General features: G+C 46.5%; 1 long non-coding RNA gene across 1 annotated transcript; it reads right to left on the bottom strand.

The window, feature by feature from the left end:
- Window positions 1-2,440: 2,440 nt before the first annotated feature.
- LOC308484972 lies at window positions 2,441-17,000 on the bottom strand. Its single transcript, XR_013990251.1, has 3 exons — window positions 16,870-17,000; window positions 10,941-11,003; window positions 2,441-2,572 (listed from the first exon to the last, which is right to left on the bottom strand). It is a non-coding gene; the product is annotated as an uncharacterized lncRNA (long non-coding RNA).
- Window positions 17,001-17,067: the final 67 nt, after the last annotated feature.

The raw sequence follows: 17,067 nt of genomic DNA, 5'->3' as shown, positions 1-17,067 counted from the left end.
CGGGAAGGCTGCGCACAGCCTTTCTGCTGCTCCCCGACCTGCTGTTTGGGTCGAGCAGCTCTGGGGTAGCCTGCGAAGCCTCCGCAGGGCAGCGGGGAGCCTTCATCCGGCTGCCCTGGGGAGGCTTCGCGCAGCTATCCCTGGCTTTTGCGGGAGGTGGGGGAAGGGACAGAGCGAGGCTCTCTCACTTCCCCCACCTCCCGCAAAAGCCCCCAAGAGCCGCATATATTTTTTTTCTTGAATCCCCCCCTCCAAAAAAAAGGTAGATGCGCCTTATGGTCAAATGTGCCTTATGGAGCGAAAAATACGGTAGCTACTCCTTGGAGGAATTCCAGTCCTTGCATACAGTCTCTCCTCTTGTACATGCTCCATACCAGCCTCCAGAGTCCAGCAGGAGCATGCCTCTGCTGCCATAACAACTGACTCATGTACCATGAGTCATTGCTTCACTGGCCCTTCTTTCACCAGAGCCACTGTTTGCTCCCATTGGCCCTGCACACAAGCACAAATCAAGCCCACTGGCCAACCAGGAAGTACGGACTGAATTATCCTTTCTACTGAGCAGCTTATTGGAGCTGCATTACTATCATTTGAAGAGGGCTCTGTGCATATAGCCCCAGATGCTATAAGCATGCACAGTTGGATCTGGGTATCTGTCGTTTATCCAGGGCACTCAGTAATAAATGGGATTTACTAGTAAATGTCATCACTGAGCATATTATTTGGTTGAATTTGGAAATTATCCCATCTAGCTAAGTAAATGTCAACATTTACTGGGAGTACAAGTACTTTTCAAGTTACTAGTAGTAAATGACAGAATGTTCTGACATTTCCCCCTCTCCTTGTAAATGCTATGATTTGCTAATAAATGCTAGCTTTTGTCAACCTTTGGACATTCGCTGCAATAGATATCATAAACATGTGTAATATAATATGGAAAGTTATTTCCTTTGATTCCAAATACTGCAGGGCACATTAAGTGCACGCCCAGTTCTGCACACTTACGATTCACTCTACTAATAAAGCTATATTGTAATTGAGTAGAAAGATAAATTATATAGATTTGCAATTGCAGTCTCACACTCAAAAACTGGGGGCAAAATGTCACAATTTTACCAAACATATCAGCCAGGAAATATGGACTGTTCCTAGGAAGAAAGGCCATCTGGAGTCTTAGGAGAAATAGTGGATCCATTTTGAGATTAAACATGTTTTCTTTTTTTAAAAGGAAACTGTTATGGCCAGTTTAAACACACACACTTTCCGTGTAAGTCAGGGCAGAACAAGCTGTTGCAGAATAAAATGAATGCAATGTACCAGGCAGGGCAGAGCCTTTAGTTGCAGTGGGAACAGAGTTTGGGCCGTGATCCTTGGGGTTAGGATAGGTGTTACAAATGCAATGTCCCTATTGGAGGCTATATCATTCCAAGACTCCTCCACTTGACTTATTTAGACCAGTCACATCCAAAGCGTTATTGGGAATGGTGAAGCACGTGGCCATTTCACATGGGAAAAGGGAGTCCAAGCATCCTGGTCCTAAACCATTCAGCACTGTATTATTTATGTGTTTGTGTATATATGTGTACACAGGTAATTTGCAACTTATGCACATTTAACTTGCATACATTCAGCTTTATGCGCTCAGCAAATTTAGAAAAATAATAAAGTGTGAGCAGAAAAAGGGTGGTTGTCCGGGGGAAAAGTACTTTGGCAATCCTACCTGCCATTGAACCCAAGGCGGTTTTTTCACTATATGCATTTTTGGCTTTACATGCTATCCCTGGAATGAAACTCCCACATAAGTTAAGAATCACCTGTATCTCTCTCTCTCTCTCTCACACACACACACACACACAATTTATATTCTATTTTTCCTCCCCGTGGAGGAAAATAATGACCCAATGCCTTAAATTGCCTGGAAATGTACTGGTAACCAATGCACTTGTTACTATGCAGTTTATTTATTTGCCTACCTATCTGTATTCTGTTCTTTAGTATATGTATTTCCAGAGCAGCCTACAAAACACCTGGGGGGTGGGGCTTATACTTAAGTGAATGGTCATGTTAAATGCCCTATTCTCATATATACACATGCTTTCCACTAGAACATATATTAATCTATGAGAACACCAACCCTTCAAAAACAAAAAAAGACTGTTTCCTCAAAGACAATAGATGTCTCTGTTCAGGAGTCCACAACAGATACTAAAACCTGGACAATTTTTAAACTATTGGGACTGCTCTGCTCCAAGTGAGAATACATCTATTGAGAAAGAGCAGGTGCTAAAGCAAGCCTGTTCCAAAGGTACAGGTGCACCGGAAAACATCTGGTTATAGCAGGCTAAATCCCACAACATGATGATGTAACTGTTGCATTTGATAACTCTGTAAAGGTAACCTGATTCCTCTACCTGCTTCTCTACCAAAATAAAATGAATGAGACTGTAAACTGTCCATTTACTTTGCCGGCTACAATGCAGATTTACTTTACAAAAAAGTAGGTCTGGTTGATTTCTGCAATTGTTCTGGAGCAGGTATACCATTAGCCTCTTATCTATTCCGTTCTCTTGGCCTATATAAAAAAAACAAAGGCAGTGAGCAAGCTTACATCAGTGCCATGGTGAATCTTGAACTACAGACTTTTGGGAGCTGGAGTTTATCCATTATTCCTGCCTCAGAAATGGACACCCTAGCTCCTAAGCAGCTTAATCCATAAATATTGTTTTAAAAGAAAGAGGTAAGAGCAGCCAGAATTGTTTTGCATTAAATGGAGATATGCCATCAGCTGTAATGCTCTATCACTCAGGGGGGAATTGCTCTATCAATTCATCTCCAGTAAAACCCCATATACCATGCAATGAGTTAATTAGCATTGCAGCAAGTTAGTTAATTAGCATTGCAGCAAGTTAATTTAAAACTGAAAATGTCAATTAGTATTGGAGAAGGACAACTCTGATCCTAAACCTCCACTGACTTGCAGCTATACTCATTCATGAGAATGGCTTCGGGGTTAAACCCCAAGGAATAAGCCGTACCTGCTACCTTGTGGGACATCTTTGGAAGAATAAAAAGCTAAGGAGTAAACCCTACACAAATCCTGAGTGGAGTCCCTAACATGGTTGGATAGTGTCTTTGTAAGCCTCCTTTTGGCAACTCCTGTAGCCAAGCTGGTGCCAAACCTATTGCTCTGCTTTCCTTTAGACCACATCAATGAGGTCTTGTCATCTCGGCAGCCCAGGGCCTCCACACACACTGCCCAGGCTTGGCCCCAGAGATGTCCCTTCGGTGTTGCTAACACAGCAAAAACAATGCAGAAGGCAGCAGTTACAAGTTACCGGTCTCTGCACAGTAGGTGCTGTGATTCTCCAGCGGTCTGACTTCACCCCTGGAGGCGCATTCCATTCTCTTTTGAGACAGATGAATGCCAACAACAATTAGTATTGGACTAAAACTGTACCCCCTTGATTTCACCACTCTGCACCTTGCACCACTTGTCTCCCCTCTGATTGGTCACCGAACTTTTCTTTTTTTAAAAAAAAAAAAAATATTAACAATTTCAACATAACAAAATATCAAAACATCTCATATTCATCTTTCCCCCCACCTCCCCATCAAACCCTCCCTCCCCCCCAAGACTTCGCTCAGCTCCTCTGATTTCTCAACTCATATTGTTCTCTGCATACTGTAAAATTGTATAAATCCTTATATTATGTATCTACTTGAAATATACTCAGAGTCGCAAAGTGATTTCATGCTCTTTATTCAGCTCATAGTGGTGAGGAGGAATGAATAAATGTCCCCTCACAGTATCTGCTTTATATACATTATTTACAAAATGGGCTGCACATGATTGGCTAATTCTGGAATTCTACTGTAAGCCAATCAGGTTGTGGATTCACTTCTATCTGGAGCAGGATTGGGTGGTTCCTGCCAACCAATCATACTGCTGCATTGTTCTAGGACCAATCAGACTGCTGCATTCTGAATCCTATTGTTCTAGGACCAATCAGACTGCTGCCTTTTGGATCCTATTGTTCTAGGACCAATCAGACTGCTACAGTTTGGATCCTATTCAACTCAGTACATAACACCCCTCCCCTCTAAGTTCCAGTCCTGCCCGGGAGGTCGCATTCATAGTCCTCAAGGTATGCCGGCGGCCTACGTGTGCGTTGTGGCCTGGGGTGTTCCCTGGTCCGGGCTCCGGGTTCTGGCTCGTGTTCCAAGGATGCTGGCTGTGATGCGGCTGTTTGGTCTGGTGCAACCGGCTCGCTCAGTCGTGGTTCTGGTTCCGGTGTCCTTTCGGCCTCACGGGTCCTCTCTGTATTTACTGATTCTGCCTCTCCTGCTGGCCCCTCCTGCTCTATGGGCCTCACTGCCCCGCTGTTCCCTTGGGACTCCTCTGACCTGCCCTCCTCCTGGTTTTCTCCCGGGAATCGTCGCCGTATCTGGTCGCAGTGGCGGCGCCAGCATTGCCCCCCATCCGTTAGCACCTCGTACGACACGGGGCCAGTGACCCTGGTGATTGTGGCGGGTACCCATGCTGGGCCTGCCCCAAAATTCTTTGCGTACACTGGGTCCTGGGCCTCGAAGGTCCGGGGGTTCCTGCCTTCCCCCACCACTACCTCATCCTGAGCTCTATCGGGGTGAAGGCGGTCCAATCTGATTGCAAGGCGCCGACCCATTAGTAGTTCAGCGGGGCTCCGGCCAGTCGTTGAGCTGGGGGTGCTGTGCTGTGCTAGAAGGAATGTGGCAAGGCGGTACTCCCAGTCCCCTTGCGTCATGCGGCGAAGGGTGTCCTTGGTGGTCCGCACCATGCGTTCTGCTTGGCCATTGGTGGCAGGGTGGAACGGCGCCGAACGGATGTGGCGGATGGCGTTCTGCGCTGTGAAGGTTTGGAATTCTCCTGACGTAAATGCAGTCCCGTTGTCTGAGACGAGAGTGTCAGGGAGCCCGTGGGTTGCAAACAGCCTGCGTAGTACCCGGATGGCTGCGGACGTGGAAGTGGACGGTACCAGTGCGACTTCCAGCCATTTGGTGTAGGAGTCCACCACTATGAAGAATGTTTTCCCCTGAAAGGGGCCAGCGAAATCCACATGCAGGCGTGACCATGGTGCTCGGGCGGACTCCCAGGACTGGACTGGGGCCCTTGGGGGATCTGGGCGGGATTCTTGGCAGGCCTGGCAGTGTTTGACCCAGGCCTCTATCTCTCCATCGATCCCCGGCCACCACACATAACTCCTGGCAAGGGCCTTCATTCTTACTACCCCTGGATGTGTCTCGTGTAGGGCTGTGAGGACCCTTTTGCAGAGGGGCTGGGGAACAACGACTCTGCTTCCCCATAACAGGCACCCCTTGTGGGCCGACAGTTCATGTTTGCGGGTTGTGTAGCCGGCGAATTCTGGCCCGGGGCTGCTGCTGGGCCATCCCCTCCACACCCAGTCCAGGACCCGGGAGATGACCCTATCTTTCTTGGAATGGTGTGCAACTTCTTGTGCCTGAATGGGGCGGTCGGGAAGCAGCTCCAGGCTCATAACCTCTTGTGCAGGTGCTGGGTCAGGGCCTGTTTCCGGTAGTGGTAGCCTGCTGAGGGCGTCCGCATGGCCCATCGCCTTCCCAGGTCGGTGAATCAGTGCATACTGGTAGCTGGCAAGGAAAATTGACCACCTGAGGACGCGAGGAGACAGCACTTGGGGGGTCTGCTTTTCGGGGGCAAACAAGCCAAGCAACGGCTTGTGGTCAGTCACCACGGTGAAGGGCCGCCCGTACAAGAAATCATGGAATTTTTTTACTCCCTTTACGATTGCCAGACCCTCCTTGTCGATTTGCGAGTAGTTCCGCTCGGTTGTGTTGAGTGTCTGGGAAAAGTACGCCACCGGTACCTCTCTTCCATCCGGGAGTTGGTGCCCCAGGACAGCTCCAATGCCATAGGGTGAGGCGTCGCATGCTAGCACCACCGGCAGCCTCTCGTCGAAGTGTGCCAAGACCGAGTTTGAGACAAGCAAGTCCTTGACTGCCTGGAATGCGGCCTCCTGGCGCTGGCCCCACACCCAAGGGGCCCGCTTGTCCAGGAGTCTGTGTAGGGGCTCCGCTACCGCCGCCTTGTGGGGAAGGAAGGAATGGTAAAAGTTCAATAGTCCCAAGAAGGCCTGAAGTTCAGTCTTGCTCTTGGGCGCTGGGGCATCACAAATGGCCCGTACCTTGTCCCCAGTCGGGTGGACCCCTTCTGCGTCCACCATAAATCCCAGAAAGTCCACCTGAGGCACTCCTAGTAGACATTTTTCCCGCTTCACCTTGAGACCCGCCGTCTGGAAACGGTGCAGAACGGTGCGGAGGCGGTCCTCAAACTCCTCTGGTGTGGGGCCGGCAATCAACACATCATCGAAGAAGGGGGTGACGCCAGGAATCCCTTTAAGGAGAGAGTCCATTATATTCTGGAATATGCCTGGTGCCACGCTGACACCGAATTGCAGCCGCTTTACCCTGAACGCTCCTCTGTGCGTCACAATCGTCTGTGCCTCTGCTGTGGCCTCATCTACTGGCAGCTGTTGATATGCTTGGGCCAAGTCCAGCTTGCCAAAAATTTTCGACCCAGCCAGGGTGGCAAGGACATGGCTGACCACTGGCACTGGGTATGCGTGGGCCGTGAGGGCCTTGTTTATGGTACATTTGTAGTCTGCGCAGATGCGGACCGAACCATTAGGCTTGACGGGTGTGACGATTGGGGTTTCCCAGGGAGCATTAGGCACCGGCTCCAGCACTCCTTGCTCTACGAGTCGGTCCAATTCCTCGTCTATACGGGGTTTCAAGGCGAACGGGACCCGGCGGGCCTTGAGCCTGACCGGTCGTACTGCGGGGTCAAGCTGTAGCGCAATGGGGGGGCCCGTATACTGTCCCAATTTCCCATCGAAAACCCCTGGAAATTCCTTGCATATGGCGTCCACGTCCACTTGTAAGCTAGTGTGGTTCACCCCGGTGACAGCTAGCCCCAGTGGTCCAAACCATGCCAATCCCAGTAAGCTAATGTAGGGGCCCTTGACCACAAGCAAGTCCAGTTGCCGCGTCCGCCCTCGGTATTGCACCCTGAAGGTCCCCACCCCCATTGTGGGGACCTTACGTTTCTGGAAGTCCCGGAGGGTGAATGGGGCCGGCCTGAGTTTGGGACCCCCAGTGGGACACAGTTTCCTTAAGGTCCTTGCCGAGATTATGGATAGAGTTGAACCCGTGTCAAGCTCCATGCGGCATGGGGCCCCCTCTATCTGTACCTCTACATAAATTTTCTCTACGTTGGGGTGGGGCAACTGGTATACCTGGAAGTCCGTGAGCTCCGTCGAGTTGCCTTGGTGCGTTGGGCCCCGGGACCTGGGGCTCTTGGATTGGTCATCTGATGCCTGGTGTCGGGTGGGCCGAGCCCGACACACCCGGGCGATGTGTCCCGATTTTCTGCACTGCCTGCACTCTGCGTTGCGGAAACGGCAGGTCCTCCTCTCGTGACTCTCCCCGCAGCTTGCGCAGTTCCCTCCTTCTCGTCGAGGCAGCTGTGGTCTGTGCGCTGCTTGAGTGCGCTGCTGTACTCGGTGCACCTCCTCCCTGTCGGATCCTGAGTCGTTGGTGAGGTCTTCATGGTGGACCCTCGGTTGGGATGGCAGGCTCGGCCGTGCCTCTTGGGTCGACCTCTCGGCAGCTTCTGTTGCCAGGGCCTCCTCCAGAGCGACCTGGAACGTTAGGTCCTTCTTAGCGTAGAGGCGTCGTTGCAGCTTCTCATCCTTCAGGCCACCGACGAGGCGGTCACGAAGCATGTTCTCCAGCTCTGAGAAGTTGCAGAACCGGGCGGCTTGGCGGAGAGAGGTCACAAACCCAGTTATGGTTTCCCCAGGGGCTTGCCGCTTTGCGTAGAAGGCATTTCGACGAGCCACCACTGAGGGCTGCGGCGAAAAGTGCCCCTTCAGCTGTTCCATTATTGTTTTGTATGGAACAGTAGCGACGTCTTCAGGCGCAAGGAGAGCCCGGGCGATTTCAAACGTCTCCTCTCCGCAGACGCTGAAGAATATCGCCCTCTTCTTGGCGTCTTCTTCGTCGGTGACCCCTTTGGCTTCTAGGAGGAAGGTGAAACGGGAGGCGTACGCTTCCCAGTCTCCAGATGCTGGGTTGAATGGCGAGAAGCTGCTGTTGGCTGCCATTCTGAGTTCCTTGTGCCCCGGAGCTGAAGCCTGGATACACGGTGCGAGGCAGCGGTGCGGCAGTTGGCGGTGCTGCGGTGCTGTGTGTGGCAGTCAGCTCAGCGGGATCCCACCTTCGTCGCCAGTGAAATATACTCAGAGTCGCAAAGTGATTTCATGCTCTTTATTCAGCTCATAGTGGTGAGGAGGAATGAATAAATGTCCCCTCACAGTATCTGCTTTATATACATTATTTACACAATGGGCTGCACATGATTGGCTAATTCTGGAATTCTACTGTAAGCCAATCAGGTTGTGGATTCACTTCTATCTGGAGCAGGATTGGGTGGTTCCTGCCAACCAATCATACTGCTGCATTGTTCTAGGACCAATCAGACTGCTGCATTCTGAATCCTATTGTTCTAGGACCAATCAGACTGCTGCCTTTTGGATCCTATTGTTCTAGGACCAATCAGACTGCTACAGTTTGGATCCTATTCAACTCAGTACATAACACTACTATGTTAACAATCAATAGATTTGTGTATGTTTATTCAAAACCTGCCAAGGAGTCCAATTCGTTTTGTTGCCTTTTTAAGTAATATGTGAAAAGTTCCCATTCTTCTTTAAAGTCACAGTTGTCCTTATGTTTGTATGTCAATTTAGCCATTTCTGCATAGTTCATCAATTTCACTTAACTTTTCTGTCCTTGTATAGCTTTCCCTTTCTAGGAGCAAGCTTGCAAGCCTATGTGTCCTTGCTCTGCTAAGATTCCTGTAACTGACCTTGGCTTAGCTCTCTTTACGCCATTCCTTCAAACTAGCTACCTTGGCCTGATTTTCTTCCTCTGGAAGATCCAGTTGTTGCCTGATCCTTAGATGGTTCTGATCCTGCAGTGAAATACAGGACTCTCCAAAGTGTGATAGCTGTAGGCTTGGGCTTCTGGGAATATAGGTGGCTAGGTAAGTAACACTGAAGTCTGAATTAATTGCTATTCTAAAATGGGCAAGATCCTGCCAGGCTTTTAATTACAGCAGTCTGTGAAACAGTCTGTGATGATGAAATCCATTATCAAATAGTCAATAATGCTACATTACTCTAGTTGACTAATTTGACATTTCCTTTATGTATTGGCAGGGATGCGGGTGGCGCTGTGGGTTAAACCACAGAGCCTAGGGCTTGCCAATCAGTAGGTTGGTGGTTTGAATCCCCGTGACGGGGTGAGCTCCCGTTGCTCGGTCCTTGCTCCTGCCAACTTAGTTCGAAAGCACGAAGTACAAGTAGATAAATAGGTACCACTCCGGCAGGAAGGTAAACGGTGTTTCCGTGCGCTGCTCTGGTTCGCCAGAAGCGGCTTAGTCATGCTGGCCACATGACACGGAACCTGTCTGCGGACAAACGCCGGCTCCCTCGGCCAGTAAAGCGAGACGAGCGCCACAACCCCAGAGTCGTCCGTGACTGGACCTAACAGTCAGGGGTCCCTTTACCTTTACCTTATGTTGCTGAAACAAGTAACATGTATAGACAGCCTAAACAAGAGCTCCAGTACATACTGGTCTGATGTTGCTCTGGGCTGGCTGTTAGCTTTGCTGTCAAACTGGCTGCTGTAGGGGAGAAAGGCTACTCCCTGGGTGCTCTGCTACCATAGTTGAGAGTTTTTTCCCCTGGGGATGGGGGGGGGGTGGTCAATAGGAAGGCTCTTATATCCATTACTTCTATTTATTTTGTAATTTTTTTCCAAGCACTTTAACACAAAATGCTTCCAGGGCAGCTCAGGAGAATTAAAAATAATATATGGCTATCTAGCTATCAAACATTCCTTCTGTGCACAGACTCATGTCTCTCTGCTTTGGGTCCTGTTTGGATATCTAATATTAAAGTGCAATTAGTAGTGTATCCTCTGTAGGGTTTGACTCAATATATTTTCTGCTGCCGAGTTGCTGTGGTGATGACATACTTAGTTATACAGCCCCTTTGCAAGAACCACATAGTGGTCTTATTTCAAACCATATTGTTTGAAATGAACTAAATCTACCACCAGTACCAAATACCACGAATGGTGCTATCATCTGAACTGACATTTACCATGGTGAACATAACTGTAAGATACTAAACCTGTGACTCACATTGGACTACTTTATCACAAAGTTGTAGGAGGCATAATTGTACTACAAATTTGTATGTTATACCAGATTTGCTATCCTGATTCTTCTCTCTTCGTTCACACCCTCCCCAAAGAATCCTAGTTCACAGTGATGAGAGAACTGTCTCGAATCCCTAGTTCCCCTCCCAGACCCCAGGGTGCCCTAGAGGTATGAGATGTATTCAGGCATTCAGTCCATGTGGTGAGGAATTTCAGAAGGGAAGAGCTGGACCCATGCCTACAGGAACACCTGCAGAGGGGAGCATGCTCCAAGCATATAGGCTCCCCTTGTGATGTGGAACATAAGGGAGTGTGAAGACCCTATATGCATAGAAGATACCTGCTTCTATAGATGCCCCCCCATGGGTGGTAGGAGTGGGTGGCAAGTCTAATAGGAATATGATGGTAGGAAAGAACCAGCTGACATGTCTCTCTCCCCCTCCTCGCCCTCCTGTACACATTTAGACTTACATGGCAGAAATTCCTCAACAGGTCTACGGAATAGTTATAAAGCCTGTTTTAAGTTTGTAGTATAGATGCACCCATAGTGTAGGCCTTGTCTATGAAAACATTGCTAAAGGAACATGCTGACAGAATATTGCCTTTGAGTGTTCTATATAGAGAGGGTAGGATACACATACTTTTAAGTGAGCTCTTCAGGTTTGCAAGTGTGCCCATGGGCCTCCAAAGGCTGGTGGCTCCTGCTTTTAAAAAAGACATAGTCAAATGTGTAGTTACAAACCTGCATATAAGGTCCAATTACTAGAATGAGGAGGTAGATAGCAGGGAAGGATAGCAGTCCTTCAACTCCTCCACAGCCTGTGAAATAACAGCAAGCACACTACCTGGTTAATTTAGTATTCAGGCTTGTGCACCAGAAAGGAAATGTACCTTCCCCCTTCCACCAAGGTAGAGATGTAACTTTTAGAGACTGGAATGGGGAAGAGGAGACTGAAACAGGGACTGAAATAGTAAGGGTAGCAATTCTCATAACAAAACTTTTTTTAAAACTTCCATAATCTCCTCCAAAGTAGGTAGAGGTACCAAAAAATGGGGCTGTTTTTGATTAAAAACGAAGAAGAAATAATTGGCCAATTAATGCTAACAAATAGCAGAAGAACTGGTTCAGTCCTAGGTTTTACTGAGCAGCTAGCAAATGTGGTAACTGATATTCTTCTTGGGATTAGATCTTGTGGTCTTCTCGCTGCCCTTTTTAATTAATATCGTTTAATATTTATATAACATCACCAACATGCACTAGATGTAGTACAGAATGATCTTGCAGAATCTATGAGACACAAAATCAACTAACCTACTTGCAACGTGCAAAGCTGTTCTTGTTCATCAAATCATCTTTAAAGGAAGAATGGGTTGCAATGCAATGCTGAGACAAAGGTCAGTAGATTACTAAGGTTGAAAGACCATATATCGGGAATAAGGCACGTCCCATTATAAACTGTGGTGTTTTCTTCCAAGTCAGGCTACAGGCTTACAGTATGTGCCTCAAACAGCTTTCTACAGTTTGTTGTTTCTCTGTTTCTGAAATAAGCCATCTTCATTTGTTTTATGTTGCAATGTTCTACACTTATCATGTTCCCTGTAACAGGCAGCTAGTATCTGGCTGCTGCTAATCCCCTGCTATAACCACAGTAAAGTTTGAAGGTTGGGGGGGGGAGAAAAGCCATTATAGATAGATAGATAGATAGATAGATAGATAGATAGATAGATATTACTAGCATAATTCACGAGGCATGCATCTGGAGCAGTGACAAGCCATGGTTCCTGCAACAGGTAGATGGACCTCGAGAGCAAAGGGGGAAACACTTGTCAGGTAAGTAAACAGGAAAACGTAATTTGTACTTGTCAAGGAATAATCCCAGGAGAGTCAACCACTGATGTATGCAAACTAAAAACAAGAGTATTTAATCTTATTAGGCAGTTTGATTGAACATCTTGTGTCTTTGTGTTGCTTTTTCCCTAGCCTAACATAGTAGTCATAAACAGTCTTTACGACATCTGCCTGGTAAGGGTTTTAAGCAAGAAATGGAGTAGCCTCTTCAAATGAACAAGTTATGAGATCCTCTTACAACCCAATTTCCAACACTTGACCCCCTAACATGCTGTTATGAGTACTAGAAGAAACTAAAATTGATTAAGTTGGTGGTTCCTGGAAGGAATATCTATCCCTGTATATTTCATTGAAAATTGATGATGTGTGCACATTGCTAGCTTAAAACACAGCAAAGTCATTCTTTTTCTCAATTCAGATCAAAACTGGTTTGGGGAAAACTGCATCAAAACACTGTTTCCGAAGAAACAACAGAATAGATATGGATTGCAGCCAACGTTGTGTACACACCACTTCCCAAACCATACCACATGGAAGTATTCTACTATGAATCTTCGGTACATTGTTGCAAAGCAGGAGTATTTGCTTCCAAATCCTGGAGGAATATGAAGCTCAACTTGTAAAAAAAGTTTAGTGGCCTAAATGTAAGTGGAGAAGGTATCACAGCAAATCCTGTTTCCCTCATTGCAATCTACCGTATTTTTCGCTCTATAAGACGCACCAGACCACAAGACACACCTAGCTTTTGGAGGAGGAAAACAAGAAAAAAAATATTCTGAATCTCAGAAGCCAGAACAGCAAGAGGGATCACTACGCAGTGAAAGCAGCAATCCCTCTTGCTGTTCTGGCTTCTGGGATAGCTGCGCAGCCTGCATTCGCTCCATAAGACGCACACACATTTCCCCTTACTTTTTAGGAGCGAAAAAGTGAGTCTTATAGAGCAAAAAATACGGTAATATACAGGGATAATGCCTAATGCCTAGCTAGTAGGATGATGTCTTCTCCATGAAGGGGTGGGGTGGTGCTTGCTGAATTTCTGCCTACATCCAGCTGTTAAAGATACTCGCTCTGCTTTGCAAACAACACGGTTAACCTTACTATGAACTGACTATGAACTGAATCACTACAGCAGAGCTGACATATATTGGGATAAATATTATGAGCAATGGCCATTTCTAAAACATTTGTTTGAAGGAAGAGGGGCTTGTGGTACTCAGGGGCACAGTGATGTGCTGCAGACACTTGCAGCAAAGCCCAGAACCACTCTGAGAAAATGAGGGCGGTGGGTGTCTGTAGTCTCACCCAGCACTTTGCTGATCAGGGCTGGACTGCGTACTGACAGTTAGTCTAGTAAAATAGCACTCATTTCCACTTTGCTCAAGGAGTGTCTGATTCCTTATGTCCTACCTTGATCCCCTTATGGGGGACTTCTGGCAGTTCTCAAAGTCCCTGAGATTTGGCTGGCCATCACTAGGGACCAAGGCTATAGTGTGGCAGACCCTACCCTATGGAACTCCTTATTTGTAGTTCAGTGGGAACCATTCCTCCCTTTAGTCACATGCCTCTTGACGACTGTCTTGCTCAGACAGGCTCTTGTAACATGAATTTCTTTTCAATCCAATCACTATTTGATGCTGCATCAAATGTTTTAATGTTTTAATGTTGCTTTATGTATCTTTGTTTTTGTTGTTAAATATTGTATAACAGCTTGATATGTTTTTAATGAGAGTGCTCTTTATAAATTTGTAAATAAAAATCTTATTTAAAAGGCAGGTAGGGATGTTCATTTCTGCTGTTAACACTGCCACTGCTTAATAAGCTTATGTGAGCATGGAATGGCATTAGGACTGCACTGAGGGTGGGGACCTGAGGGCATCTTGCCCAGGGTGATGGCATTGATCCACACAGTTGAGAATTGAATTTTCAACTTGCTTCTATTCTTTATTTTATTTGAAAACTCTACTAAGCATTTTTTGTAATATGAACTGAAATAACTGCATTGCAAACTTTTGTTTCACCGGTACTTATGGCAAAAGCGTACTCTAGCAATTCTCCCCTGGTCGGTCCCTGCTGACCTCCCATAACATAACTGAGGATGTTATTAGGAGGAGGATCTTGTGTCCTTGATTGTAGCTGGCTGGAACTGATAACTACTCCACAGCATATGTCAGGTGTTCGTTGTGATCAACTGTCCAATAAGATAATGTAGAAAATCACAGTCAAATGTGATGCACCTTATTTTTGTGATTGTCAGTTGTTTAATTGTTGTAACCTTAGGGTAAAAGGTGGGTAATAATTTACTTTTATTAGTGATAGTAGAATGCTTTGGTTTAAGAAAAGGATTGGTTAACATCCTTCCTAGAGAGGAATAAGTATGTGTGGACAGAATGTGGTATTGGCTTCCAAACTACACTTCCCCTGAAAATAATATTTATTGCTTTTCCAACAATTTAAACACTACAAAAAAGAGTAAACAATACAATACAATACAAAAACACTACATAACACTAACACATTAAACTAACAAAACAAAACAAAAACAGTTTAAAACACATCAAACAATTTCAATATCTTATCTTTCATTCACTTATTTCAATGACCTCCTCACACCTCCCTTTTTGTATTCCACTTCTATTAATTGTTTCAGCAATTCCTTTCCATCTTCCTCTGCTTTCTATCCTATAATTATCTTAACACATTCTAACCTTATTTTTCCCTTTAATACTCTATTAATCTATTTATACTTAATTCCTTGTAACATTTCTACTAAAGCCATATAACTTCATTCCAACATTTTTCTAACATTCATTAATTTTACAGTATTTCTGTAAATAGTCTTTAAACTTTTTCCAATCTTCTTCCACCGACTCTTCTCCCTGGTCTCGGATTCTGCCAGTCATCAAACTACACTTTCCTACCACAGTATCTGTTAATGAACAGCTGCTACACAGCACAAAAGATTCTGGGACATGTTCTTAGGTGTGCACTCACGTCACATTTCACACATATGACCATGAAAATACCCCCCAGAAGTCGGAATGTTCCTCTTTTGTCAGTACACTGCAATGAAGATCATTAGTGCATTTATAAGTTATGTTTCATGGCGCTCACTGAGATGATTTTAAGGACCCCCTTCTGCCTTCAAGTGTCCCTTGGAATGCTATTTGAAAACTATTGGCAACTCCTACAGCTGTGGAAAAAAAAAGATTAAGGGTACTTCTCGTTTATAATGCATTTGAAATGAATCCACATTTTTCAATCAACTAAACATAAATTGGGATGCAGGTGGCGCTGTGGGTTAAACCACAGAGCCTAGGACTTGCTGACCAGAAGGTCGGTGGTTCGAATCCCCGCAACGGGGTGAGCTCCTGTTGCTCGGTCCCTGCTCCTGCCAACCTAGCAGTTTGAAAGCACGCCAAAGTGCAAGTAGATAAATAGGTACCGTTCTGGCGGGAAGGTAAATGGTGTTTCTGTGCGCTGCTCTGGTTTGCCAGAAGTGGCATAGTCATGCTGGCCACATGATCCGGAAACTGTCTGTGGCCAAATGCCAGCTCCCTCGGCTAATAAAGTGAGATGAGCGCCGCAACCCCAGAGTAGGGACCCCTGACCATTAGGTCCAGTCGTGACCTTTACCTAAACATAAATCAGCGGGGGGGGGGGAGGATAGCCATGAAGCTCCTAGCTTCATTAGTTTTGTATTGTTCTTTCCCCCCTTCCTACTGATTTGTCCTCTATTGTGTGCTGTTAATTTTCCAGTAGCTTTGGTTATATGTTTTTTTTTAATTGTTTTTGTATTTTTCTTACAAAATTGTACATGCATAAATAATGATGCATGACATGAGTAAGAAAAAGCTGGTCACTGGGGGACGAGTAAAATACTAGCACTTTGGGTACAAATTTGTGGGCAGCTGAATGTCTGTAATTTGTGTTGATCAACTGGGTTTTTTTTATTTCTACACTACTTAATGTTATGGTGAGAACATGGTAGATTGGTGTGAGCGTGTGCAAAATACTACCCAGACCCCGTGGTCATAATCTGAGCCCCTTCTTTGTGTGCCTCCTCCACAAGAGGACTGGAGGGTAGCACACAGGAATTGGCCTTTTCTGCAGTGGTTCCCCATTTTTGGAATCCTCTCCCCAGGAAGACTCACCTGGTGGCTTCACTACATATATTTTAGGCTCCAGGTGAAAACTTTTTTCTTCTCCAAAGCCTTTGGCTATTCAAACAATCTAAGGCCTTTAAAAATTTGTGGGAGGGATGGGGGTCATTGGTTTGTGTTTTATTCTGGCTTTTATTACGTAATTTGCGTTTTTATCTTGTATTTTTATGAGCCTTGTTTTTATAGATGCTGAAAGCTGCCCAGAGTGCCTGGGGAAACCCAACTGGATGGACAGGGTATAAATAATAAAATTATTACTGTATTATTATTACTGTATTATTAATCGCTGAGATGCACAGACGAAGGGCGGTATACAAATGTCATAATTTGAAGAGCAGCAAACAGCAACCAGATTTATGCAGTTCGCGAAGCTGACAAGACTCGCGAACCTCTAGGTCCGCCCATCTCGCAGCTGCTACAGGCCCGCCCTTTGGCGCAAGGGCTTCTGGGGTTTGTAGTCCGCAGGGAGGAGGCCCGCCCTTCTGTTTAACGGCTTTCCACACAGCGCATTACCGGCCCGGCACCCGCTCGCCCACCGCTGGCAGTACGGAACGGCTGTACCTCCTGCCTCTCTCCGATACTATCCGCTCAGGCGCTTTGCTTCTCCCCGTCCTCCTCTTCGTTCTCGCGGGTTCGGAAACCTGAGCGGGGAAGAGACAGTCGCGAGCGAAGGAGCCTGAGGAGAATCTGAGGGAGTAGGCGTGGCGAGCGCGCGCTCCCTCGTATGCAAATGAGCGGGCGTGCCGCGTCGGGCGCCCT

This window comes from Podarcis pityusensis, assembly GCF_964106645.2.
Source record: "Podarcis pityusensis genome assembly, chromosome: 9".
Classification (NCBI taxonomy): Eukaryota; Metazoa; Chordata; class Lepidosauria; order Squamata; family Lacertidae; genus Podarcis; species Podarcis pityusensis.
The sequence above is the reverse complement of the archived record's forward strand: the minus strand, read 5'-3'. Positions and strand labels throughout refer to the sequence as shown.